Below are 27982 nucleotides of genomic sequence, written 5' to 3' on the forward strand. Positions count from 1 at the left end.
TAATCACACAAGCCAGTAAAAGTAGAGAGGAAATGAGATATATGATTAAATTAACACAAGGGCAGGCAACTAGAAAGACAGTGGCGTTTAAGAACACAACAGTAACCAGGTGGGAGGGTGGGGAAAGATTTCTGCCTAACGCACAAGAGACAGAGCTGTGGTCTCTTTTCAAGTTTTAATATGCAGTTAAAAGTAGAATACAAGTAAAACACAAGCTAAAGAAAACGAATCACAGTATTCAAAATAGAAACAGGCAATAAAGTAATACAAAATACAATAAATAAATAAAAGCAAACTAACCTTTTCCTCACAGCAAAGTGTAGCAGAGTCTGGGTGAGCTTTTATAGTAAAGCTCTGAAATATTTTATTTTACCACTTAAATGGAAGGTTTAGTTCCTAGCTCCACCCCCTTAGTTCACAGATGATTAACCTTAACTGACCTGTTCTATCTTATGTGTGAGTCCTTAATTGATCTGTTCTGGTTTCTGTTTGACTCACAAGAGACAGAGCTGTGGTCTCTTTTCAAGTTTTAATATGCAGTTAAAAGCAGAATACAAGTAAATCACAGTATTCAAAATAGAAAAAGGCAGTAAAGTAATACAAAATGCAACAAATAAAAAGCAAACTAACATTTCCTTCACAGCAAAGTGTAGCATAGTTTGGGTGAGCCTTTCTAGTAAAGCTCTATTTTTTTATTTTACCCCTTAAATAGAAGGTTTAGTTCCTAGCTCCATCCCATCAGTTCACAGATGATTAACCTTAACTGACCTGTTCTATCTTATGTGTGAGTCCTTAATTGATCTGTTCAGATTTCTGCCTGACTCACAAGAGACAGAGCAGTGGTCTATTTTCAAGTTTTAATATGCAGTTAAAAGCAGAATACAAGTAAAACACAAGGTAAAGAAAACAAATCACAGTATTCAAAATAGAAAAAGGCAATAAAGTAATACAAGATACAACAAATAAAAAGCAAACTAACCTTTTCCTCACAGCAAAGTGTAACAGAGTCTGGATGAACCTTTCTAGTAAATAGATTCATTTTTAGTTTTTATCAATCTCATTCATTTTTACTTTTCATAATTTTATTTTAATCTTGTATTCTTTTCCTGTCATCTTTTATTGTTTATCACTTATTTTCCCTCCTCCATGTTTCCATATGTCTTCATACCTTAAATGTAACATTTTCCAGATAATTTGCAGCTCTTGGTTTTTCACATTCCATATTACCCATAAAAATACACAGATGATAAGTGCACACCAAGATTGTTTGGGGTCAAACCTCCTTTTACTTTGTCATTATATAGCCCCCCTCTTGTGTTCTAATATTTTCTCCATTTTAGCAGAAAACCTGAACAGCCCCCCAAATATGCTATTTTTTTGTGACATGTAGGTATTTAATATACTTTTTGTTAAATGATAGATTAAATCTTCTCCCACCATGTTAAAATTTTTCCAACATTATTATGTATTATATTTTCATACTCTGAAACTTTTACTCCTAATACACTTATTTCCTTCTTAGTGTAATATATTCCACCTATTTTGTTATTTTTATGTTTGCCTTGTTTATTCCACTGGTACGATAACTTTATTTATCCATATATTTGTCTCTTTTTTTTCTCTAAATCATCTGCATATGACTGACACGTTGGTATTATAACTCCTTTTCCCATCTGTCATTTTGCTTCTTTCATTTCAGACGTGCATGCTTGAATTATTGCATTCATTACCAGTATAAACAGACACACTTTATGGATATTGTTGTTTAATGCCTCTCTTAGTTTTTATCTTTTCTAATATCCACCCATTTACCTTGACTTTTATCCATGACATTTCACAGCATTTTATAACATCCACATTGTTTTCTTTTATCCCACATCTTCAGAATCTTCTGCATCACTTCATGATTAACCTTTTCAAATTCTTTAGCCATATCATGTCAATAGCATTACTTTATTTTATTTCAAAGTCATATATGATACTTAATTTTTTTCAGTTCTCTCCCTTTGACTCCAAAACCCCATTCTCTTATAACTTCTTCCAAAACTTTCGGCATCCATTTTTGTATAGATCTGTATTTTTTAATATCTTTTCTTTCATCTTTTTTCCATATAAACTTAATCATTCCACCTCAAACCTCTTTTTCCTTTCACTATTATTCACTTAATATTTCACATAATTTTAATTTCTTATTTCCGTCCATCTCGTTACAATATATAGAGCCTAAAAAAAATTACTGATGCTTATTCTTCCCTTCCTTCTTTTTATTATTTCTTAATTTTTTTTTGTACTGATCTCGTTTTCTAGACAATTTTCAACATTTTCAGATATTTCTTACAGTCTATACTACTACTTGCACTATTTCCCTTTTGTACATTCTGTCCATAGACTTTTCCACAGTTGCTATTTTTTCTCTCTACCTACATCTAATGTTTCTTTCCTCATCAAACATTGCATTCATTCTTGTTTTTACCTCTTTTTCCAGAAGTTGAGAAACTCCTTTTTTCCTTTCAAAAAATCTTTGTCTAAACAACACATTTGGACTTGTTTCTCTACTTTACTCTACTTTTTCACACAGCTGTCTTTCTCTTATTCTGTCAACACATTGTTCTATTCCCCTTATATTTCTCCTCAGCTAACTTATATATTCTTAATTTTTCATTTTCTTCCCTCTTCTTATGTTCTACATTTCCTTTCATTTTCTTCATGTATTATATCACTATCTAAATTGTTTTCACTCATTTATTCCACTCTCTTACATATTTATCTTCAGTTTGAACTTAAGCATTCATTTTTCAATACTTATCTTAAAATATCTTTTTTTACCCATCACCACAGTTTTTTGCATCCATAAACAGTCTTCATATTATCGAAGTTAGCTTTATATATCTCTTTTCAGTCCTGTTTTTACTCTCTCCTGTTATGAAAACCTACTTAAATTAGCCAGCATACTCCTCTATGCCTTTTCTCTCCTCCTCTTAACAACTTACTGCACCTTATGTACAACTTTTTATGTCTTTTCTTCCACTCTATTTCTTCCACTCTATCTACTATTTCCCCATTTTATAGCAATCTTTCATTTAATAACATTTCCTTAAATAATTGTTCTTCCCTAAACCATTCAGTATTAATGTTAGCATTTGAGTCCTTTATTTCTGTACCTGATATTATTTAATTTTGCCTTCTTATGAATTTCTCCATAATTCCTATACAACTTGAAAATTGTACTCCTACATGTATATGTTTGCATGTGTGTGTCTATATATATATATATATATATATATATATATATATATATATATATATATATATATATATATATATATATATATATATATATATATATATATATAAATAGATAAATGTATTTATCAGTGCAAAGAAATGGAAGAAGACCACAGAATCAAAAGATGAGGAGTGTTCATGAAGATTAGTGATATTAAGTGGAAACTTTCAGTTAAATAAGAATTAAAAAAAAGCACAAGGAGAAGAGGGACCCAACAGAAGCAGATGCTCTTATAAAAAGGCAGCAAGAGTGTACGTAAGCACTACATTACAAGGAGCTTAACATCACTGATACATGTAATGATTTATTCTCGGAGCTAGACTTACAGTTTATTTATTTTATTTATTTTACATATGTTTATGGGGAAAGCCCATTTGGACACATGTCCTTTTCAGCTGAGGCCCAGGGAGAAAAGCTTCTCATAAAACATTGAACTGTAAAACATTTAGAAGTACAAGTTATAGTGAGATACTTCTGCATTCAATATAGAGTAGGATAAAATTTTAAAAACGAGCACATTTACAGGATCCATAATATGCATTGAAAGTTAATGTACAATTCCTGGAGAGTGGATTTAAGTGATTTCTAGAACACTTTGCCAATAACAAGACTGCAGGAGGTGAATTGTTTGAAAGACTGAAAAATTATGTTGTTACTGTGCTGATTGGAATTTTTTCTGCAAATTTTTAAAACATGGAAGTCATCATTGGGCCGGAAATTTTCATTTTTGTATTTAAGTACCAAAAAAAATGGTAAACTGTGCTCAAATTGTTGAACAAGTTCACTTCTTTCAGATGTTAGCAAGTTAATTTTCAAGATCCTGCAAGGTAGGTCAGTTATATGGTCATGGAACTGACAGATATACAAAGCAGTGTCATTGGTATAACAACACATTTGCCTTTGTTGAAGATAACTTTGGGTTCTATTCCCATGCAAGGTAGATTGAGTATTGACATTATAGTGCAGCATAAGGGAAATACTACACATGGGATAGGTTATTTCAAGCACAAAAAGGGAAATTGGCTGGACTTAAAATGACCCACAAGGACTGCTAGCTAGTATTTACCTATGAATCTATATATGTATGTCTAGCAAACACTGTAATATTAGGCTATTTGTAGTCTTCAAAATTATGTTTACATTAATAGAAAGAACTGAAAAATTAACCTTTTCCTTTTTCATTTTCACATTTTTTTCTCTTTTAAACATATTTTAATTTATTGCACCTTCTTGCAGTTTTAACTACTATATTTCATTGTTTCTGATTCACTAATGTCTTCCTCTCCTTCCCCTTCATTTTGCCCACAACTTTAAAACAATTTTGTGTCCATTTTCCAGATGTATTCTGTTATAACTACATCATAAAGATATTGTTTTATTACTTCATGTATCAATAGTTTCTCTTTCTTCATTTTGCCTTCAGTGTCTGTGTCAACATTATCTTCTTTATATATCTTTTATCCGTTCTCTCAATGAAGCATCATCTTTGCTTTTATTTATATTCTCCTAGCATACTCAAGCAAGAAATAGATTTTTGTGTATACTTCCTATAATTAAGAATTTTTCTTTATTGAATTCCAGCATCTCTACACTAGGAGTGTTTTTGCTTAAAGTAGTTCTTTGCTAAATTATTTAGTTCTACACATAAAAAATATGGGTTTTGGTTACCTCCCCATATTGCCCATTCCTTGAATACCTTCAATGGCAGTCATGCTGATTATGCTAATTAACTTTTGTTCAGATTCATACGAGTCCCCTTTGTTTCCCACTCCCCTCCTGATAAACCTGTCATAATAAGTCTTCACAGTATGCACAGTTTTGAACATATTTGAAGAATAATTATGAGTTCCTCTTGAACAAATGCATCTGTTCTGAAATATACCACCAGATTACATTTGGCTAGTACATTCTTGCTTTGAAAACATAGTCAAACCATGGATATTCTTTTTCATATTTTGGTACATCTCTTTCAGACAGGATAAATTATGCAAAAGTCACTGCAGAATTGTTCATTTTTAAATACATCAATGAAATACTGAAGTTTAAAGATTCAGTTATTCTATCCAAAATGTCATGTCTACATATAGTCGTATGTTTTATTTAATCTAATCCATATGACATATTTTTGAGGTTTTATAAGAAGGTTATTTACTTGTGACCGCTGCTGCTATTGTGTTTTTTTTTTTTTTGGATTAATCACTCAGCTAATTGGCAGTTCACATTATGTTTTCCAAGTGGATCTCTGTACTGTTGCTTACTGCATTTATTAACTGCAAATATTGTGAAAATCAAACACCTGTTTTTTCAGATTGTATTTTAGCACTAATAGTTTCATTTTCTACTCTCCCATGACAGTTAATTTATCTGCTTCAGAGCCTGCTGCATTTTCTCCACCTTCACTGCCAGCCTGTATTTACACTAGAAGAAACATGTCCTCCTCTTTCTTGGGGTTCTTATGAAAACGTTCCCTCAGTCAAAAAAAATTGGGGAACTTAGATGGAGTACTGTCTAAATTTTCCCGAGTCAGAATGAAAACCTCAAATATTCCAGGAAAGTAGGCAATGTCTGCCAGAACTGTCCTTGTCAACAACAGCAAAGAAGTATTAAATACATCTACTCGTATATCTCTGCTTTGTTGGATTCCACAGTTAGCTAAATCTCCTCTGAGCATGTTAAAGAATGGACATAATTAGGAAGTTATTGTAGTTATGGTTAGCTTGGGGTTTGTAACGAAGAGCAAGGATAGGAGCTTGACAAGCAACTGATAATTCATCTATAAATTGACTAGTTGAGGTCATGATCAGTGAGATTTTAGGAGGTCAGTAAGTGGAATTAAATAGTATTCCTTATTAGATGTACTATCCCCTTCTGCTTTATTTCCAAAATTAAATGCTTTGATAGATGGTATAATTAGAACTTTTGTTATGTAGCATAAAGATGAAGGGCTTCGGCCAGAATTCAGTTATTGCAAGAATGTTTGCATGTTAAGAGGCAATTCAAAGGGTCTGGCATGAGGAATGTATTTGCATACAACTTTGACTTCTTTGCTTGGGGGCCCGAGATTGACTAGATGTCTCTAATAGTAGAAGTGGAGAAGAAAAGAGGAAGAAGTCAAGTGCTGTAATAAGGAATTAGATGGACAGTGAAGTAATACGGTTATTGCAGCTAAGGAGATTTCTTTGCTTAGAGAGTAATAGAAGTGATTATAATTTGTATTGCAGTAACTGCTTATTGTTTTTTTTTTACTCAGATAATTTTTATTTTAGATATGAAATAAACAAATGAATACTTAATACAGTGAACTATAATATTACTTAATAAATTAACTATATACAAATTTACATTCAGCCTGACATATGAAAAATGTATCATAACAAGTTATACAGAAGTAGATCAATTAAACTTAAGAAATAGTTATTTCAAAAGAAGGTTAGATCCATTTGTAAAGTGTCAGTCAGTGTTAAAACTTTTTCCAAGGATTATTAGATAATGGCATAGGAAACCATTTTAATTCCTTGGTTTTAACTCCCATTAAGGCTGTCTTCTTCAATAAACACAGAAAATCTTCTCTGCTAGGTACTATGGTAGAATTTCATCTCTTTGTTATGCATTTCCTAGCAATAGCTAGTATTGTCCAAAGTAAATAGTGGTTAGTTCTATTTAAGACAAAACCTTCAGTCATATTCAGTAAAATTAAAGCTTTGGTCATAACAAAATTATCTGTATAAATCACCTGCATAAAATTATTGACCTTTTTGCAAAAGGGTTTGATTTTTATACAATTGTAAAAAATGTGGGACCAATCAGCTTTATCTATCTGTTGACATCTCCAACAAACCCCATTACTAGAAGAATTGATTTTTGAAACATTATCAGGAGTTAAGAAGGATCTGTGGAGGAATTTCCAGGTAAATGTTCTTCAATAATGAGAACAAGAGGTCAATTTTACTGAGAGTAGTATATATGATTTATTTTCTGGGGTTAATTGAATCAAATTTCCTTTAGTCATAAACTGCCAATGTGATGGCTTGAGTAATGTTTTGTAGTTTTTTTATTAGGTTATACAAGTATGAAGTTCCATTTTTCATATCCTCATTATTATTTATAATTCCAAACAGTCTGAGTATGAATTTAGGTGGGGTTGAGAAAGAAGAATTATTTGCTATCCTACATAGATCCTTGGAGTATGTCAATGTATTCTGAAGTATTAACCATTCATGAGAATTTAATTCATAAGTTGACATCATATATTGTTTGTCTAATACCTGTTGATTTTTTCATACATTGCAACAAACAAATTATTTTTTTCTGTTCCCAAGAGATGTATATGTCCCTATGAATTCTATCTGGAAAGTTTTTAGTAATACTGAAGGGAATTAGTGTTGTGAACCAGAGCTTTAAATCCATATTCATATTTATACATTTCCTAAAATTATCAAATAAATGATTTATTAGATTTGACATAGTTGGTTTAGTTATAATATATTGCAGATTTAAAGTCAATGAGTACCATAATATATTATCCTTATCCATAGTAATAGTATTTTTAAGTAATTTGTTTTCATTTATTATTATAGTTGTATGTAATCCGCGGTGGTGCAGCAGTAGCATTGTTGCCTCACAGCAAGACGTTCTCCCGTTCAATTCTCGGCTGGAGTGCGGGGAGTGCCTTCTGTGTGGAGTCTGCATGTCCTCCCTGTGGTTGGGTGGGCCTTCAAAAGACATGCATAAGTGGGTGTGCCTTCGTTGAAGGTTGAATGTTGAGCTGGCACCTCAGCGTTTGTGAAAATCTACTGCCAATCAGTAGACCAGAGTTCCACTGTGGCGACCCCTAACCAGGAAAAGCCGAAAGGCAAACAACAACATGTAACAATTTCCAGCTGGAGATATAACTAGGATTAATCCATTCAATCACTGTTTTAAGTAGAGTAGCTCTTACATATGATTCAATGTCCAGAAAATGTATTCCTCCCTGATTCCATTGTCTAATATGATGGGTATATGCAATTTTATTTATTTTAGGATGCCATAAGAACCTTAGGAGTATTGCTGTTATTTTCTTAAGATAGTTTTTTTCAGGAATTAACAAAATAGCTTGTACTATATACAACATTTTGGGAAGAAGAACCATTTTAATAAGCTGTAGTCTATCTTTGAAAACTATGAATAGGTTATTATATTGGAATACTAGAGAATCTATTGTATCCATGACCTTTTTATAGTTAATATTCATTATATCTTGTATATTCTCACACAGAATTATCCCCAGGTATTTTAAAGTTACCACTTGTTCACCTATGATATGATTATCTATTTGTATATCATTCTTCTTATTTAATAATAAATATTTAGATTTTTGGTTATTAAAACTAAGACCTGAGATCTTATGAAATGTCTGTATCAAAATATCTAGTTCATGCAAGACTTCTTTAGAATTTAGTAGTGTAAGAAGTATATCATCAGCAAAGACCATGATCTTAGAATTATATTGTCCAAGTATATTTATTCCTTTTATCTTTAGATTATTTCATATTAATATAGCCAATAGCTCTATAACCAATACAAATAAGATGGGTGACATAGGGCAACCCTGTTTAGTACCTCTTGTAATTTGTATAGCCTCTGAGGTGAAGAGTCCTATTTTTATATAAGCTAAGTTGTTTTCATAAACCTTTTTAATGAATGTAATAAAGGAGGGAGGAAAGGCATATGCTTCAAGAATTTTAATTAAATAATCCCAATTTAGGGCATCAAATGCTTTTTCAATATCCAGTCTGATTATCAAGGCTTCTATATTTTCTTTATTTAAATAATCAATGTCAATGTTCTTTTAATGTTATCATGTGTGTCTATTTTGAATAAACCCAGTTTGATCATTGTTGATTATTTCATTCATTTGGTTTTTCATTCTATTTACCAGGATAGACATAAATATTTTATAGTCATTGTTTAACAATGAAATTGACCTATATGGATCACAATGACTAGCTTCTTTATTTTCTTTTAAAATGGGTATGATTAAAGGGTATCCCCATGAAGGGGGGATTATTGCATGGGTTTGAATTTCAATTAGTGTTTTTTGTATCAATGAGGTTAGATTTTTGGGAAATAACTTGTAAATTTCTGAGATTAAACAGTCCATTTCAGGAGATTTACCAGCTTTGCTTTCCTTAATTTTATCAGCAACTTCTTTGTGTGTAATGGGTTTTTGTAAATTTGTTTGTAAACTTTCAGGGATTGGTTTAATATTAGAAATCATATTTTCTAAGTTGAAATGGTCTGTTGCAATATTCTTACTTTTATAATGATTTGTATAATGACACAAAAGCATCAGGTATATCTCCTATTTCTGACACTTTCTTACCTTTTTCTTTATGTAAGATATTAATAACAGAGTTAGCTTTAGATTACATTTTAACTTTAACAGATAAATTATGTAAATGTTTTGGAGAAGTAGCTTAAGAATTTATCTTTAACCTTTCCATGGCTAAATTAGTTTTATGATTTAAAATTTCATTATATCTTTTAAATCTTCTATTTTCTTCTTGTTTCCAATCAAATTAAGGGACTTTTGGGATTTATATAATGTGAGTTTTCTTTGTAGTTCTTGTAGTTCTGATTCCCATTCCTTGATTCTATTTTTATACCAACCAGTCGCTTTCCCAAAAATGTAAGCTTTAAGTGAATCCCAAACCATTACTATGTTCATTTCTGAATTGTAGTTTATATCTATAAAGACATTAAGTTCATTCACTGACCACTGCTTAAATGATTTTATTTTTGTAATGTATGCAGTAATTCTATATATAAATGTTAGTGGTTTAAAATCTATTTGCATTTTTAGAACTAATGAATTGGGATTTGATAGGGGACATGGGATTATTGAGAAAGTAATTTTTGTTTGAAGATCTTAAGAAATGTATATTTTATCTATTCTGGTTTGAGTACCAAATCTATAGTCTTGGTGAGAGAATAATAATGAGTTGTTATCTATAACATTAAAGGTATCTGTCAAGTTTAAAGATTTGGACCATCTTTTAATAGTTTTGCAGTAGCTGTTAAATGTGGAGATTTTTTATTAGTAGTTTCAGAAGTATCGGAAATACAATTAAAATCTCCTCCTACCACTAGATTACCTTTAGATATATGTATAATTTGATCTAGATGTTTCTTAACAGTTTCCATGTCAATACCAGGAAACCAGTATAGGTTTACTAATGTCCACAATCTATTATTATACTTCAAGATAACTATAGCTATAAGACCATCATTATCTACATATTTATGTATTACTTCAGGGTCAAGGAATTCTTTCTCCATAAAATTGTAACTCCCCTCTTCTTAGATGTAAATTTGGAGCATGCTAAGGTCATATAATCACTTGGGTCCCATATGAAATTATCATTCTTTTTGAAATGGGTTTCCTGTAGAAGAATTATTTGGGCTCTATTTAACTTTAGGTATCTTAATAGGTTAGATGTCTTGTTTGGACTATTTAGGCCATTAATGTTTAAAGATAATAAAGAAAGGTCCATATCAAATTATTGTGAAGAAGCGATTGAAGTGCCATTATCTTTACCTGGACCATCCCCTCCTCTAATAATAAAATTAATAATTTGTAAACATTCATCAATCTCAGTAAAGCATGTTATCACTAAAGTAATCATGTTTAAGTCAGGCTTGGAAAAACTAATTAACGTCCTTAAAAACCAAAGTAAATAATGAAATTAAACTATTTTAAACATTAATCCCTACCCATCATGGAATGAAATACATTCCTAGTCCAACAGATAGATACATCTAAAGATCTATCACTCTAGCTTCCATTTTCCATTCACTAGCGCTCCATATATACAATATTAAATATTAAAGGAGTCTATTAACTACTGTTATTGTGTTTAAAACATTCATTAGCAGAAATAATTGTTATATATATTAACAGCTATATGCTGTCCATCTGTACTTATAAACATATGAATTATATTATACAGATCATTAAACTAATTCAATTTGTTTCAATGAATGTTTCCATATTGTAAATAATAATTTGTTTGAAGCACACAAGTTATTTAAATCATAAACACAAAGACTTGCAGCAAGTAACCTAAATTTTGATGATTATTACTTCCTGTAACAGACAAGCATACATTTTCAGATACTGTGCATTAAACTAAAAGAGACTAAATATATTATATTACAACATAATATAACCATTAGTTTTATCATGCATTAGCAGTCATATAAATTATGTAATGAAAGGCTTTCAAGGAAGTGAATGTAGTTATATTTACAAAGTGATTTACATCATAACAGTACCATGTATACGAGACCGATTGTTTACAGTATTCTGAATGCTTAGTTCACTTAATGTTATATTTGTTAAGTATGCTACAAGTATTGAACTTTTTTAAGCTTTTTATTCTTATTTATAAGATAAAACTAAATAAAGATTTCTCTTCTGTTTCCATGAAAGGTATGTTCATACTTAAAAAAAGGAGTGGGCCCATATCCAATGAAATCCTTTCCTGCTTGTTGTTATGACAATAATAAACATCTCAACAGCTTAAGAAAAGCTTATAACAGTACATGTAGCTCGTGCGACCTGCAGTCTTAAAATCATAATTTTTAAACTCACAAGCTCTTTTTTTTTCCCACCCAAACATTTCACTGAGAGTAAACAACCAGTTAAACAATTTCCCGTCTTTGGACTTCTGTCTCCCTCACGGCAAGTTCAATAGATTCTTTACCAAAGGGCCGTTAAGTAAGACACCGCATACACCTCGGTACAGGCCACCATCCCTCCCCAAACCAGAACACACACAGACCTGTAACCCATGCAAACAAGTGAAGACATAGTCTCAAGCCCAGCAGCATCATTTCCTTTTACCTATCACACTTATGTCTCATCACAAGAGCGCGGAAGCTCTGACACTTAATTACATTGCTCCCACCCAAAGCTGCCGGGACCCTCATCACAGCATAGTTCCACATAAAGTACATGTTAGCTGTATTCTGCACTCACCCATAGATCATTCCTGCAGTCAAATCTACCATTCCTTTAAAAAAAAAAATATGTCAGCTTCATCAGCGTCTCAAATAACGGTCATCTGTTCAGCCATGGTCGGACAGCTCTTGACAATAACCAAGACTAGTGTCAGTACTTTAAAACAAACAGGATTCACTATGAAAAGACTTGGGACTCAAAATGAGCCCACTTTCCAACATCTTTATTTACGCCAGCTACAAATAAATCAACCCCACGTCACTTCAATGTTAACTAACACTCCCCAGCTGCATTGCTTACTTTAATACAGACGTAATTCACAGCTATCATAGGCTTGACGGAAATACAATCTAACAGTTTCATTGGAATGCTAGTATACAGTTTAAACGGATTTAAAGGATAAATCAATTCGCGACTAGGGTTGATTTCAGCCACAGTAAATATCAATAAGAATTTAATAAAATAAATAGTTAACAAATAAATAAAGAAGTGACCAGCAAACAAAGCATTACAGGTTACAAAGCATAATTATTAACTTTGATTCTACTGAATTGTATTTAGTTACTATGTCAAACAGTCAGTCCTTAACATATATTTAGAAGTAGGATAGAGAAGAGGAAAAAAAACAAGAGAAACATAGAAGGACATGAGACAAAGGGGAAAGAGAAGGAAATGTCAGAAAGAGATGATTTATAACCAAGATATATCTAGATATGTCTAGATTAGTAAGTCATACTTGAAAAGATATAGGAAACATACTTTCCCCTGTATATATGTGGTATATGTATGCATGAGCTTAGAGGTTTTGAAACATATTAAATCCATTTAAAGTTTTAATGGTTAGGTTGCATTTGATACTTTGAGAGATTTTACAGATGTAGGTACTTAAGATTCTGTTTTCTGCTTCTTTCTTTTTGACATCAGTCCAGCCATTTTTATCAGTGGTTCTCTTCAAGGATGAGGATGCCCATTCCATATCTTCTGAAATGGTTATGATGTTGTTGCTTTTGATGAATTGCAGGGCTTCTTCCAGAGTGTTGAAGGTTCTCATCTCACTTAAGTGCAGTATCTCTATTTTTGCAGGGAAGGCTATTTGAGCTTTAATATTATTCTGTTTTAAAGTTTTTATTAGTGGCCATACCTTTTTCTCTGTTCCAGCCCTTTAGTGGAGTAGTCATTATCGAATCTTATTAGATTCTGATTGTATTTAATAGGACTTTTCCTCCATGCTGTTTCTAACACCAGATATTCTTCGTGTTTCACTGTTGCAGTCATCACACTTGGGTTATCTGCCTGCAGATAGCCCTCAGTCGGCCCGAATACCATAGTCTTGGGATTTCTGCATCAGATGCTGTTACCTCATCCATGACGTCAGATCATCAGGGGTATAAAACCTGCAGCCAACACTATTACATCAGCTTTTCTTGCCACATGGGAGCTCGAAGCAGAAGCATTACGCAAGTGCCGGTTTGCAGCTACCTGAAATTTTCATTTTTCGAGTTTCAAACTTGAAGTCTTCTAAAGTACCCCAATGGGGACCCTTTTTTCTTGCTCTAACCGATGTCAGAAAAAGTTAACAACTGTCTTGCCTGTGGAAAACAAATACTTCACAGAGACTTTCATTCTTACTGTGTCACCTGTTTAGGCCCAGACCACGACATCCCTCGCTGTTGGTTTTGTGCCTTGTTCGTCGCCCAAACTATTTGTTGTCGGGCTATTTTTGTCTCTAAATTCTTTTGCTCTCATTCTCCATATTCCGAAATGGCGTCGGTAAGCCATCCAACTACCGACCTTCTGAAAAAATGCAAAGATAAAGACAGAGACTGACCGCATAGGTCCAAAACTGCCGACGATACTCAGGTGCTTTTGCAGCTCCTGTTACCTGCTTCTACAGATTTGCAGGCCTCTACTGAGACCCATTCAGAGTCCAGTATGACGCGAGATGCTTCTTCGACTATGGAACCTCTGGATGTCTCTACCTTAGATGGGTCCAAAGCCACTGTGCAGGCACCAGCTTCTGAGGGACTATTCAGACCTTCCGATGTTCATATTAAACTGACTACTTTGTTAATGACTAAATTTAACGAATTTCTCATGCCTAGAATTCGCACTATGCCTAGGAAACCGATGATCAAAACACATTCTCAAGCTCCCATGCCACAGAAACAAATGCTTAGAATGGCTGAAGACCTTATTCCTTTAATTGGGGAAGCCAGCCTTCCCCCTCTAAAAGACAAAAAATAGATTTTCCTTCAGATTCTTCAGACCATGACTCTGATGACTGTGACCCCTGTGATTACCAGGACGTACCATTATCTACCTATGAGAACTCAGACCCAGAGGAGTCAATTCCCTCTGCCTCCCCCCAAAGGATCTTTCTTTCGGTGAAACCTTGCATACCCTAAGAGAGCATTTTCACTGGGAATGCCAAGACTACCCGCAGTCCAAAAAGAGACTCAGGGAATTTTTAGACTTGCCTCAGCATAGACCTCTAGCTATTCCCCCTGTCCTGGATATTGTAGATGATGTCTTCATGGAATCCAGCCTTACCGCTGATACTTTACCACCTGCTCCTAGAAAGCCTGACAGATACTACAGAGTACCTGACTCTCACAAATTTCTCTTTAAAAATCCCACTGCGGATCCAGAGACCATTTCCCAGGGACCTAAAGGTATTAAGGCTTCTACAGCCAAAAACCCTACCTCTTCAGACAGGGATTCTAGGGCTCTAGACATATGGGGTAAGAAGGTATATACCTCTGGAACTCTTGCCATCAGGGCTTTAAATTGCCAGTTTCACTTGTTGAAGTACCAGCAGCATATTATTGATCTAATTAAACAAAAAATGTTGTTGATTCCTGATTGTGCAGAAAATAAGGATTTACAAGACTTAATGCATTCTACAAACCAAGTTGGTGAACATACTTTGCAGTGTGGTTTTGATGCCTTAAAAGTATCTTGCAGGGCTACTGTCACTGGGTCTGTTCTGAGAAGGTATGCTTGGCTGAAGGAACAAATCTTGCCAGACCATGTCAAGGCAAAATTACTTGATGCTCCATTAAAACCAAGACTGTTTGGCTCTAAAGCAGAAGAAGTTCTTAAAAAGATGGAAGAAAAAGCTAAATCCATGCAAACTGTTAAATATTTCTTATAGGTTCAGCCACCTAGATTCAGTAGGCATTGGCCTTCAAAAAATTGGTCCTTTCCAGACCTTCACAGCCCAAACCCAGGGGCAACAGACCACAAAGACTACAGTCTCAGGGTATGCACAGATCTAAACAATGGAGTGCTCCCTCCACAAAAACTGGGAGTGGTAAGCCACCCCCCTATGGAAAAAGTTCACAATAACTTGTTCTTAACCCTTCCCAGCCATGCCCAAGTACTTGCACCCCTAGGAGGAAAACTCGCCCTGCATGCAAAAAACTGGGAGTATATTACCCAGGACCAGTGGGTCTTAAACATTGTATCCCAGGGATTTAGATTCTATTTCCACTGTCTGCCAACCCCAAGTGGATTGCCAGACCTTCCTCTAAACCAATGGACAGAGGCCCAGAAGCAAGTACTTTCTCTTCTCAGTATCAGGGCTATTCAACCTTTGCCAACAGAGCAAAGGGGCCAGGGTTTCTACTCCAGGGTGTTCCTGGTGCCAGGAAAGAGAACTCTTGGTGGCCCTATTCTGGGTCTGTCAACCCTAAACACCTTCCTGGTGGTACCAAAATTAAAAATACTTTCACTCCAGCAGCTCCTTCCTATGCTAGCCAATGACTCCTGGCTAGTCACCCTAGACTTAAAAGAAGCTTATCTGCACATCCCCATAAGGGAATCATGCAGGAAATATCTACATTTCAGGGCAGGCTTTATGCACTATCAGTTCTCTGCACTTCCCTTTGGCTTATCTACTGCACCCAGGGTATTCACAAAGTGCCTGGCTCCAGCCATTGCTTACTGCAGGCAGAGAAATATTTAAATTTACCCATACTTTGACGATTGCCTGATTCAGGCAGACAGTCAGGAATTGCTACTTCAGCACCAGACATTTGTAAAGAGACTCCCAACTTCTCTGGGGTATACCATCAATGAAAAGAAATCATATCTGGTACCTAGCCAAAAGATTGTATTCCTGGAAACAAGCTTGAACACAACTTCCCAGATGGCATTCTTCACTTCAGAAAAGCAGATTTATTTGACAACTTATTTCAAGCTACTGGCCACCCATACCCAGCTATCTGCAAGAAAAATACTGCAAGCCCTAGGGTTCGTGGCCTCATGTATTCTACTTATTCCATATGCAAGACTGCATATGAGGAAACTCCAATGGTACTTAAAAAGTCTCTGGTGTCAGCATTCCCAGGACCTGGAAGCAGCAATTCCTATCATTCCTTGCCTAAGGATAATACTTTGGTGGACAGAGGCTTGTAACCACAACAAGGGACTCCCTTTCTCACAACCTTCCACCGTCCAAACTCTGACAACAGACACATCAGACTATGCATGCAGGGCTCACATGGCAGGCAAATGCATTCAAGGCAAATGGAGCCCAGGACAAATTCACCTGCATATCAATCAAAAAGAAATGTTGGCTGTACAAAATGCAGTGACAGCCTTCAAATATCTTATCCTGCCAGGACAACTCCTGATAAAGACAGACAACACCACAGTTATGTGGTACATAAATAGGCAGGAGGGAACTCACTCCTACCCACTCTGCAGGTTAGCCATGTCACTGTGGAACACATCCTTAAGCAGCCAAGTGCACCTGGAAGCTCAATTCCTGCCAGGCAAACAAAATTCACTGGCAGATGACTTAAGCAGAAATGTAATGGACCCACATGAGTGGAAACTGGAACCAAACTCATTCAAACTTCTAATACACAGGTGGGGGACACCAGAGATGGACCTCTTTGTGCCCCCCCTCAAACCATCAACTAAACAAATTTTGCACCAGAATTTCCCACAGCCAAGTTTGGAAGTGGATGCCCTATCCTTCACATGGGAAAACCTCTCAATCTATGGCTTTCCCCCTCTGCCCCTCTTTCCAAAGGTACTCCTCAAGATGAAACAGGACAGGCCAAGGACAATCCTTATTGCACCAGACTGGCCACGCCAGCACTGGTACCCACTCCTATGCAGTCTGACAGCAGTACCACCCTGGCACCTACAGTAGACCCCCTCTCTGCTGTCCCAGCAGGAGGGACAGCTTTTGCATCCTCAGCTGCAAACCCTGAACTTGGCAGCCTGGCTTATTCCCCGAATACATCCCTAGCAACCCTCAGCAAATAGGTGCTGGATGTTATCCTTGAGGCCAGGATGCCCAGTACTAGGAAATACTATTCAGAAAAGTGGAATAGATAATGTTCCTGGAGCCAGTCTCAAAGGAAGGACACAGCTGTACCCTCCTTGCCTCAAATCCTAGATTATCTAGCAGAGTTGCTCCACATCAATTAAGATTCATGCCTCTACCATCTCAGCTCATTACAAATCTGAGCCAGCCCTGCACATTCCAATAAGAGAATCTTGCAGGAAATACCTACGCTTCAGGGCAGGCTCCATGCACCATCAGTTCTCTGCACTTCCCTTTGGCTTATCTACTGCACCCAGGGTATTCACAAAGTGCCTGGCTCCAGCCATTGCTTACTGCAGGCAGAGAAATATTTAAATTTACCCATACTTTGACGATTGCCTGATTCAGGCAGACAGTCAGGAATTGCTACCTCAGCACCAGACATTTGTAAAGAGACTCCCAACTTCTCTGGGGTATACCATCAATGAAAAGAAATCATATCTGGTACCCAGCCAAAAGATTGTATTCCTGGGAACAAGCTTGAACACAACTTCCCAGATGGCATTCTTCACTTCAGAAAAGCAGGTTTATTTGACAACTTATTTCAAGCTACTAGCCACCCATACCCAGCTATCTGCAAGAAAAATACTGCAAGCCCTAGGGTTCGTGGCTTCATGTATTCTACTTATTCCATATGCAAGACTGCATATGAGGAAACTCCAATGGTACTTAAAAAGTCTCTGGTGTCAGCATTCCCAGGACCTGGAAGCAGCAATTCCTATCATTCCTTGCCTAAGGATAATACTTTGGTGGACAGAGGCTTGTAACCACAACAAGGGACTCCCTTTCTCACAACCTTCCACCGTCCAAACTCTGACAACAGACACATCAGACTATGCATGCAGGGCTCACATGGCAGGCAAATGGAGCCCAGGACAAATTCACCTGCATATCAATCAAAAAGAAATGTTGGCTGTACAAAATGCAGTGACAGCCTTCAAATATCTTATCCTGCCAGGACAACTCCTGATAAAGACAGACAACACCACAGTTATGTGGTACATAAATAGGCAGGAGGGAACTCACTCCTACCCACTCTGCAGGTTAGCCATGTCACTGTGGAACACATCCTTAAGCAGCCAAGTGCACCTGGAAGCTCAATTCCTGCCAGGCAAACAAAATTCACTGGCAGATGACTTAAGCAGAAATGTAATGGACCCACATGAGTGGAAACTGGAACCAAACGCATTCAAACTTCTAATACACAGGTGGGGGACACCAGAGATGGACCTCTTTGTGCCCCCCCCCCCAAACCATCAACTAAACAAATTTTGCACCAGAATTCCCCACAGCCAAGTTTGGAAGTGGATGCCCTATCCTTCACATTGGAAAACCTCTCAATCTATGGCTTTCCCCCTCTGCCCCTCCTTCCAAAGGTACTCCTCAAGATGAAACAGGACAGGCAAAGGACAATTCTTATTGCACCAGACTGGCCACGCCAGTGCTGGTACCCACTCCTTTGCAGTCTGACAGCAGTACCACCCTGGCATGTACAGTAGACCCCCTCTCTGCTGTCCCAGCAGGAGGGACAGATTTTACATCCTCAGCTGCAAACCCTGAACTTGGCAGCCTGGCTTATTCCCTGAATACATCACCAGCAACCCTCAGCAAATAGGTGCTGGATGTTATCCTTGAGACCAGGACGCCCAGTACAAGGAAATCCTATTCAGAAAAGTGGAATAGATAATGTTCCTGGAGCCAATCTCAAAGGAAGGACACAGCTGTACCCTCCTTGCCTCAAATCCTAGATTATCTAGCAGAGTTGCTCCACATCAATTAAGATTCATGCCTCTACCATCTCAGCTCATTACAATTCTGAGCCAGCCCTCTTCTCTTACCCTCTGATCAAACAGTTCCTGACAGGAGCTAAGGATTTAAAACCCCCAAGGAGAGCTCCCACTCCTGCCTGGGACCTTAACTTTGTACTAGAGAAGCTCACGCTTCCCCCTTTTCAGCTTGCTGCTACAGCAGAGTTAAAATTCCTCTCTGGGAAAACAGCCTTACTGCTAGCCATCACTTCAGCAAGAAGAGTGTCTGAGTTACAGGCCATTATGGCTGTGGAACCCTTCATTATCTTCCATGCGGACAGGGTTTCCCTCAGGACTAGCCCATTTTTATGCCCAAAGTGGTATCCAGTGTGGCTTTAAACCAATCCATCCATTTGCCAACCTTTTCTTCTAATCCTCAGAATAAAGGGGAAAGGATCCTGCACTCCTTGGACGTGCACAGACAGCTCAGGTTCTACCTTGATAGGACTAAACCTTTCAGAAAATCTGACCAGCTGCTGGTCAACTTTGCTACAGGGGCAGAGGGCAAGGCCATTTTGAAACAAACCATTTCTAAATGGATAGCACACTGCATCCATAACCTAACCCACGGGGGATCAGGCCTCATTCCACTAGGGCTACCTCAACATCTACAGCTTTTCTCAGGGGAGTACCTACCAGGGACATCCTGGAAGCTGCAACCTGGAGTTCTGTACACACCTTCACCAAGCATTACAATTTACCTATCTTTTCAAAATCCAGAGCTGGATTTGCCACAGCAGTCTTACAAGGCCTGCTAGCCAGCCCTATTACTACTTGACTGCCTCCACCCTTCCTCAGCTTTGGGAATCAACCCAAGAGTGATGACTGCAACAGTGAAACATGAAGAACATAGTACAGTTGTGTACACTTACCATAAATGTAGATGTTCGAATGTATTCACTGTTGCAGTCCTGGTTACCCTCGCTCATACCTCTCAACCTAGAAACATCAAAAATCTAGACAATCACAAAGTAGAATGGAGCAGGCAAATATTTATATGAACACACCAAAATTTTATTGTAATCCAAGGTTAAAATTGTAGAATATCGAAGTGTATAAGCTCTTTTGTCTCCTTTTTAAAATAAGTTGAATAGACTTCATCAGATACAATTAGTTACTTTCATCACCTGAATTTAAAAGAAGAAATTCAAATTACATCACATCCTAGAGCAGTCAACACACCTTCATTTAAAGCCATAGTATACTTAAAGTTGTCATTACTTCCACAACACCATGAAAGTTGTTAAAACCATTAAAAATACTTTTAAAATACTTCATGAATTTTAAAATCACCACCTATCTACAATTATATTAATAACTTAACATTTAAATAAATAAATCCATGTGGTAATAAATATAAATAAATACCTAAAATATTGGAGAACATATATAAGTATAAATAAATACTCATTCAAACAGTGTATCTATGAATAAGTTTGTTACACTAAGAAAGTTACAAAGTGTATTTTAACTTCCATTCAGGGCTTTAATTTTCAAGAGACTACTAATAGACAAAATTATCATTAAGCCCTGGCCAATACATGCCATTCAGTTTGATCTGCCATCCTAGTTCCATTCTGTCAATCTGGTAAGACCATGCTCCACCTCTTGCACTAATCATTACAGTGTCTAATATAATGAATTTAAAAGCATGGTCTGGGTAAGCCATAATATGTTTTGCTAAGGCGTTCCCTTCCCATAGATCACGTATGTTTCTGAGATGTTCCCCTATTCTATTTTTAAATTTGCGCTCAGTCTTGCCCACGTAAAAACATGGGCACAAATTACAAACAGCGCAATATACAACCCTTTCAGTTGTACATGAAAATCTACCTGTCAGACAAATTCTAACTCCTTTTATTGTGACACTTTTATTAGTTTCCATAATGTTCGGGCAGAACTTGCATCTCCCACATTTATGCTTGTGTCCTTGAAGATACTCTTTCTGTCATCTTTCAAACATATTTTTAAGACACTGTCTTTTCTTATATATGCAAATAGGAGTGCTCCCCATAACGTCTCTTGTTTCTTTGTCACTCCTAATAATTTCCCAATTTTTTTATTAAAATGTTCTTAATATAGTGTGCTTCATTATTGAAAGCAGACAAAAAAATATTTTCATAAATCTTTTCATTCACTGGTATTGTGGCCATGGTTATATTAGTGTTGGCTTCATTCCTATTGTCATCTCCACTATTAATTATTTGATTTATGTTACTTATCTGGTATTCAACATTTTGGCTCCTGTCTTCTAGAATGGGAGTAAAGTGCCCAGATTGTCTTTTGTCGTTAACTCCTTGCATAATCTTATCAGTTAGACTAATAGGATAACCTCTTCTAAGGAACATACATTTCAGCAAGTTGCATTCCACTACATAGTCATCCCAAAGGGTCATCATCTGGGCTGCACGGACAAATTGCCCTTTCAGTACAGCTCGAAAGGGATGACAACTGCTGAAATGTAAAAACTATTAGAGTAGGTTTCTTTTCAAAATATTCTAGCTAGAAATCTGTTCTGTTTCATCTTTTAGTAAGTGAACATCTAAGTATGCTTTATGTGTATCACTGGCAGTATGTGTAAACCTCAAGAAACTGGTTGTTTCATTGATAAATGCAAGAAAGTTATCCAAGACGTCTCTGGGCCCTTCCCATAATATAAACAAGTCATCCAGGTAATGCATATATGTTTTACAATATTGAAAATAGTTGGAAGCTTTGAGGTGTTGTATCTCCCACATCAACATGACAATATTTGCATGTAGGCCCCCACATGCGGAACCCATTGCTACTCCTTCCTTTTGAAGGAAATATTGTCCTTCAAAGAAAATAAAATTGTTCCTTAAAATAATGTCTAACATCTATTCTGTTTTTTACATTTTAATAAAAATTTGGGAAATTATTAGGAGTGACAAAGAAACGAGAGACATTTTGGGGGACGCTCCTATTTGCATATGTAAGAAAGGACAGTGTCTTAAAAATATGTTTGAAAGATGACAGAAAGAGTATCTTCAAGGACACAAGCATAAATGTGGGAGATGCAAGTTCTGCCCGAACATTATGGAAATTAATAAAAGTGTCACAATAAATGGAGTTAGAATTTGTCTGACAGGTAGATTTTCATGTACAAGTGAGAGGGTTGTATATTGCGCTGTTTGTAATTTGTGCCCATGTTTTTACGTGGGCAAGACTGAGCGCAAATTTAAAAATAGAATAGGGGAACATCTCAGAAACATACGTGATCTATGGGAAGGGAACGCCTTAGCAAAACATATTATGGCTTACCCGGACCATGCTTTTAAATTCATTATATTAGACACTGTAATGATTAGTGCAAGAGGTGGAGCATGGTCTTACCAGATTGACAGAATGGAACTAGGATGGCAGATCAAACTGAATGGCATGTATTGGCCAGGGCTTAATGATAACTTGTCTGTTAGTAGCCTCTTGAAAATTAAAACCCTGAATAGAAGTTAAAATACACTTTGTAACTTTCTTAGTTTAACAAATTTATTCATATATACACTGTTTGAATGAGTATTTATTTATATGTTCTCCAATATTTTAGATATTTATTATCACATGGATTTATTTATTTAAATTTACTTAAATGTTAAGTTATTAATATAATTGTAGGTAGGTGATGATTTTAAAATTCATGAAGTATTTTAAAAGTATTTTTAATGGTTTTAACAACTTTCACGGTGTTGTGGAAGTAATGACAATTTTAAGTATACTATGGCTTTAAATGAAGGTGTGTTGACTGCTCTAGGATGTGATGCAATTTGAATTTCTTCTTTTAAATTCAGGTAATGAAAGTAACTAATTGTATCTGATGAAGTCTCTTCAGCTTATTTTAAAAAGGAGACGAAAGCGCTTATACGTTTGGATATTCTACAATTTTATCCTTGGATTACAATAAAATTTTGGTGTGTTCATATAAACATTTGCCTGCTCCATTCTACTTTGTGATTGATTAGAAAAATCTGGACAAGTCTCATGAAAAATAGGTACAAATCTGTATGCTGTTTAACATAAAATGTGCATATATAATTATGTAACCCGCCCACTCCAATGGAATTGTGGGGTACCAATTTTCAAATGCAAACTGAAGAACAAACAACCAAACTAAGGCACCAGAGTCCCCCTGTAGCCATTCCAATGTCCCATTACCTGGCTATTTCGGGCCATTTACCATAAATGTGTGCATACTGCTTTACTTCAACAATGATTTGGATTTTATTTTTACACTTTACAGCACAATGCACAGACACTAATACATCTGCTAAACAAAGCAATACTGTCTCACAATGAAAATAGACTTGGCATTAAAACTTCTCTGCCCTTGAAACTCACATTCATTAAAATAGCATTGAAACCTACACCACATCCAAAGAAAATGCATCTGGCCAGTGGTGGATAAAGATTACCTTTGGGCTGTTTTCAAATCATTGGCCCCTTGCACACAAAACAAGAAACATACATATGTTCTTTGATACACCTTCCTGACTTTATTAAATTATGTTCCTTATATAATACAGCACACTTGTTAGAGCACATTTTAAATTTATTGTTTAAACATTTTTCAATAGGCAATAAAACAAAATGCATAAATCAGTAATGACAAAACTGCCCAATTCAGAACATTTCCATCATAAAAGTCTACTTCCACACACACTATATATATATATATATATATATATATATATATATATATATATATATATATATAGATATAGATATAAAATAGAATGACAGTTGTGTAAGGCATAGGCATCTTGCACAGGTTCTTACACTTATTTTCAATTTAAGTTTTTTTTTTTTTTGGGGGGGGGGGGGGACAAAAGGCCAAAAACCAGGGACACATTTTAAACATTGCTTGTATAATTTTGGAAAGTTACTAGAATAAAATGTGTTACCACCATGCATTTTACTGGCAAGTCTTAGTCAGAGCAACATGCCACTATGCCAAATCAGCAGCTTGTTTCCCAAAAAATAGGAAGACTGAAACTTAAATGGCTATCATTTAGTGAAAACTCAGTTCTCACTTCTCACTTCTCACCAGAGTTGTCTACCTCTTAGCACAAAAAACCTGGACAAAGCCAATAATGGGGGAATACAGCCCCAAAATAGGTCCACATTTCAAATATTGATCTTATAAACTTAGAAAATTGCTAGAGTAAAAGGTTTTGTTACCATTTATTTTCTGAAGAATATGAAGTCTGAAATTCAAATGCTGTCATTATTTAATGAATTCACCCTTCAGTGATTTGTCACAAACATCCTGAAAAACACAGATTTCATGAGGAACAGATTAAAAATATGGCAGAAATTCACAAGTGGTGGCTACATAACCAGTAGAACAAATAATATTTTGTGTTGTTTCCTTCAAATAATGTACAAAAAGAGTACCTGGCATCAACTACCTTAAACATTGCACCAATAGTATGCAAATTCTACAACTCAAAACAGGAAAATGCTCTTACTGTTAATGTAAAGTGAAAAGTGTGGATATATAGCACTTACAGAAAGTGGGCTTTCTAAACATGAACAGAGATGAAAACTTTAAACACTTCAAAGACATTGGTATTACAGCATCTGTTGCCATATCTGCAGCACAGTTATTAAACAGAACCACAAACAAATGTCTAAGAATTCATAGGAAAGCAACTAATTTTTGTAATAAACCTGGGTGCCTGAATAGAATTTCAGGCTTCCTGCTGAATCTTATGTCAGCAGACAGCCTTTTGTTAAGAATAAAATAGTGCATTATAATTTAGTTTCAGAGGCACTGTTTTGTTACACTGAACACTAAAGTACAATGTAATGTCTGTATCACCTTTCACATGTGCTTTACTCAAAACAGACTGACAGCTCGATTCAGTAACTGCGCTGTAATGAGTACGAGAAGCTGCCAACAAAACAGCCATTATGCATGCAAAAATAGCTACCCACAGAAATTGAACTACAAGGAAAAATATGCGAAAAACTTCCTTCACAATCATGTTAAAATGTACAGATCTGAAATCAGCATGGGCAGCTTCAAATAACTGCATTAAAAATATTTAAAAAGCTATACAAGGAGCAGAAGCAACGACACATTTCTTCACTTTGTGTCCTTCACTTAGCAACAACAAAGGATTAACTACTTAAAAGGAATGGATGGTCAACCTAGCAATTTCTAATGGTCATTAGCTTGGCCTGTCTCTGGTAAAACACCACTTCCCTGCATCTCATGCACTGTTCAGACTGGATGATCTTGTCTAATGAAGTTATAAAACTGCTGCATGCAGTAAAGAAAATCCTTCACTAACAGCAGCCATATTCGGAAAGAAAAAAAAACACTAAAGCTTCAAGGAGAATGTTCTAGGAGTGCTACCATGTAACCCCCTAAACAAACTGTAGCTAGGCTAGGGAAAGAAATATATTAACACACACACTCGTTACGATAACTGCTTGCAGCATGACAACAGCCATGAATCAAAAATATTTTCTGCGACGACTGCTTGCAGCATTTGAACATATCCAAAACACACACACTCCTTACCTTAACAGGTATCCAAAGCAACGTTCTCCTCCGCGACAATAACAGCATTCTCTGACAGCCATGAATCAAAAAGATACCAAAATGAAGTTTCTGCAATAATAACTGCTTGCAGCATTTGAACATATCCAAAACGACATTGTCCAATGATAACTGTTCCCACCGGTTGTAGCATTTGAACAGTCTTGAGCGCCCAGCCAGAAATATGTGCAGAGCTCAATTCTGATAGGATGGTGGCACCACCGGTGCTGACGTCATTGTGCACTTGATAACGTCAGCCAAAACAGTGCGAAAATAACAACAAAGTGAAAAAAATCAGAAATGAAGGAGTGCCACTCGAGAATCGTGGCACCCTATCATTTGGACTCCAAAACTCAGTAAAAACTGAATAATTCAGGATGGTTGGGAGATATGCCCTCTCTCCAGCCTCCTGTCTTGCTATACTTTCTACCTATCCTCTTTTTTGGTCATATCTTATGGAAATGGTATTTACTTTTTACTGGAGGTGTTCCACACCATTTGATTGCTTCCTATTTTGGGGGCTCCTGACATCTGGGGCAAGAAAAACTGATGTAATGGCATCGGCTGCATGTTTTATACCCCTGACAACCTGTCGTCATGGATGAGGTGACAGCATCCGATGCAGAAATCCCAAGACTCTGGTATTCGGGCTGACTGAGGGCTACCTGCAGGCAGATAACCCAAGTGTGATGACTGCAACAATGAATACACTCGAACATCTACATTTATGGTAAGTGTACACAACCGTACTTTCTTTGTCTATGAAAGATAAACATTTTATTATAATTAATCTTGGTGGCACAGAGGATGATGATGCGGTTGGTGCTGAAGTTTTATTTCCTAAAGCACAAATGTGCCCTTTCTATGCCAAAGGAAAAACCTTCTTTAAGATCTAGAACCTCTGGAATCCATGACTTTAAGAAGGATATAATGTCCCCTCCTTCTGTTTTCTCCGGTAAACCGAAAATCCTGATGTTAGACCTTTTTTCCCTATTCTCAAGGTCATCTACTTTATTGGATAACCAGGTATTTTGCTTCAGGAGAAACTCTTGTTTGTATTTCCTCTTGTTTAAGGTTTCCATCAATGTCAGACAAAGAAGTTTCAATGGTCGTTATCTTTGACTGATGTTGCTGAAGTATTTCTTTGAAGACCTCTGTTTGTTTCTGAGAGTTCTCTTTTAAATTCTGTAGATTAACTTTAAAATCATCCATTTTGTTGATAATTCTTGTAATGTGGTAGTCACCGGTTGTAGTTCCTTTTTTAGTGCCAAGTCAGAATGAGAATTCTTCAGGTTACTCATCTCTGCAGTTGCTGTATATAGACTCTTGAATAATTTGACAGGAATTTATATATAAAAATCCACCAAAACTTGTATTTAGTTACTTTAGGCTATTAACTAAATACTTGTAATAGTTTAGTTAGAAATAAATATTATAATTACATTATACAAATTATAATTTCCTGAATTCAATACTAGTTTATGGAGCTCAAAAAAATTGCTGCCTTCAGTTACCCATTCAGCCCCCCCCCCCCCCGTAAGTGTTTTTTGTAATGTGATAAGAGTTTTCTTCTGTGGTTTTGTTTTGTAACTATTAGCATCCTTTGATTTGTTAAATATTGTAGTTCAATGCACTTCTAGTTCTGTTGTCTGTGAAGTATAGGGTAAGCCCCACCTGGCCATAGTGCTTTGCAAACATTTATTTAATTTAATTTTGTTAGTCATATAAGCCATCTAATCATAAGTGCCTCTTCCCAGTGGTGATAGAGGAGCATTAACTGGTGAAGTCATTTGCTCAGAATCTGACAACAAGCAAGTGGGGGGGGGGTAAAATTAGCACAGAACTGCATAATGAAACCTGATAGCAGTTTATAACCTGTATTTCTTATCAAGATGCCTTGTTATATGAATGGGCTGGTACAGTACCCTCCCCGCTCAAGGCAGTAATACTGTCTTTTTTCTTGAAGTGCTTCTCTACCTTC

General features: G+C 36.0%; 1 protein-coding gene across 1 annotated transcript in view; it reads left to right on the top strand.

The window, feature by feature from the left end:
* ARAP2 (ArfGAP with RhoGAP domain, ankyrin repeat and PH domain 2) overlaps window positions 1–27982 on the top strand; it is a 2678178-nt gene that overhangs the window by 1173860 nt on the left and 1476336 nt on the right. The window lies entirely within an intron of this gene.

This window comes from Protopterus annectens, chromosome 2.part1, assembly GCF_019279795.1.
Source record: "Protopterus annectens isolate FY-2018-M chromosome 2.part1, PAN1.0, whole genome shotgun sequence".
NCBI classification, from domain to species: Eukaryota; Metazoa; Chordata; order Ceratodontiformes; family Protopteridae; genus Protopterus; species Protopterus annectens.